Source organism: Bubalus kerabau, chromosome 21 (assembly GCF_029407905.1).
Source record: "Bubalus kerabau isolate K-KA32 ecotype Philippines breed swamp buffalo chromosome 21, PCC_UOA_SB_1v2, whole genome shotgun sequence".
In the NCBI taxonomy this organism is placed as follows: Eukaryota; Metazoa; Chordata; class Mammalia; order Artiodactyla; family Bovidae; genus Bubalus; species Bubalus kerabau.
In genome coordinates this window covers 48,076,094-48,078,195 of record NC_073644.1, presented here as the reverse complement: position 1 = coordinate 48,078,195, position 2,102 = coordinate 48,076,094, and the positions used below count along the sequence as shown (strand labels likewise).

Here is a 2,102-nt window from a genome sequence, read left to right as displayed (position 1 = left end):
CTGGGAAACCAGCAACATCTTCCTGTCTTAGATCAGATCATGCTTGATCTTCAACTGGTGAGTAGAATTTTGAGTGGAGAAGCTAGAGAGACCACCATGTGGAGGAAGTGACGTGAACAATGATGTGGGAACACCTCTGTGCTTGAAGGAAGGTAAAGAGTTTGAGTTGGCGTTATGGCCAGTGCCAGAAGCTGCATTGGTGGACACAGGCTGTAAAGTGGGTTCAAAACAAATCGAAGTTCTGGCCATGCTAGCACTAGGGTTCTAATCTGTCAGTGGATGAAAGCTAGAGAAAGTTTCTCTGTGGAGTGACATGGAAGAACTTATTCAGCTTCACTTCATCCACCAAGAAAGCAAGAGTTGGAAGGCTGGAGGGGGCGGGGGTGGTGGAGGGGGTAGCGTTTGTTTTTAAAAAGCCTAACCTATGGGGAAAAGTGCTAGCATGATTCTAAGGATAGTGTATTGATTATTCACATCTCGAATTCTGATTTTTTCCCCCAACATTTGACTCCTTAGTTATTAACTCCTGACTTGTAATCCTCTGGAAGGCAGAAACTGGCTTCTGTTTATATGTATCCCTGGCACCTACCACAGGCCCTAACCCAGCACAGGGGCTTCCTTGAGAAGAAATTGATAAATGAATGAATGGATCAAGTCATGCCTCCTTGAGCTTCACTTATTAAAGTTTATGCTTTGTCTGTTTTCTGAAAAGACTATAGGCCAATAATGCACAGAACAGACGTACAGGAAACATATACATGCCAAATCAAACAGTCTTACTAAAAATTGGAAAGGGTCTCCGGACACCAGATTTCAGCAGTTACTGTGATTTCTGCCCTGGGAGACGTGGTGATGGTGGTGAGGGGAAGTGTGTGGTGCAGAAGGCCAGCAGGCCCACTGGCTCTGCTCTCAGCCACAGAAACCACTGGAGAGGTGGACTGGGCCACACACTCTGGGGCGACATGCCCACCATAACCAATGACAGTCACTTGACAAGAGTGCTGGAATTGGAAGGTGTAGGGCCTGAGAAGTGTACCGTGAGGCAGCCAGAGCTAGGCTGTACGTCCTGAGGTGTCTCCCTAAAGCATCTGTCCATGTCCTGAGCGTACAGACAGCTGAACACCATTAGCTTTCTTTTGGAAAATGGTGAAGGGAAGTGTTTTACATCAGGGTGCAATGAAAGCAAAAGGCAGCTTGTTGCCAGGGAAGAACTCAACGGGGACCCCATGAGAGACACTCTGGACTTGTGGTTATTCTGCAGGTGAGAGAAGGGGAGGAGAAGGGGGAGACCCTTGGAAGAGGAAATCCTCTTCCAAGAGGGACGCTGAAGGCTTTCCCTCTGAGAAGGTGGCGGAGGAAGGCTATACAGCCGTGGCCAAGAGAATGCTTGAGGCCTTCGCAGCAAAGATGAGCTGCTGGAACAGCTGGAGGACTCAAAGGTAGCGCTGGTCCCAGCTGCCCCAGGCTTCCAAACTTTCCAAGATCTGAGTTGTTCGCAGATCCATCGCCCGTGTGCTCACTGTCATTAACCAGACTCGGAAAGGGGACCTCAGGAAAGTCTGTAAGGACAAAAAGTACAAGCCCCTGCATCTACAGCCCGAGGAACATGGGCCATGCGCTGCCAGCTCAACAAGCAGGAAGAGAACCTGAAAACCAAGAAGCTGCTGCGGAAGGAGCGGCTGTACCCACTCTGGGAGCTTTTGGTCAAGGCCGGAGCATCCGGGCGTCAATAAAACAAACTGGCAGTGAAATGAAAACAGAGTGGCCCTGAGGGCCCAAGTCCTGAGTTCATGGCACTGCCCTGGGCATGAGCTCTAAATCACCAAGACTCTAGAATAGATCCGGAGAGGTGAAAGAATGCAAAAGCCACAGAGAGCCTCTCCTGGTGGCAGGAAGCGGAGGAAGGGCATCCACATACTGTAAAGTCCAGGGAGGGTGCCCCCAGGCCTGTGGTGACAGCCTCTAGGAAAGGCTCCGACAATCACATTTCTCTGCTAGAGCCACCATCATGGTAACTCGACTATATAGTCTTTTTCAGTGACCTTAAATACTTTTCTTTTTACCAAAATACAAGCCAACTTCAAAGAAAATGTTGCAATAAA

The 2,102-nt window shown here is 49.1% G+C and overlaps 1 pseudogene; it reads left to right on the top strand.

The window, feature by feature from the left end:
* The first annotated feature begins 962 nt into the window (after positions 1 to 962).
* Positions 963 to 1,733, top strand: LOC129636035 (60S ribosomal protein L35-like; annotated as a pseudogene).
* The last annotated feature ends 369 nt before the right edge of the window (positions 1,734 to 2,102 follow it).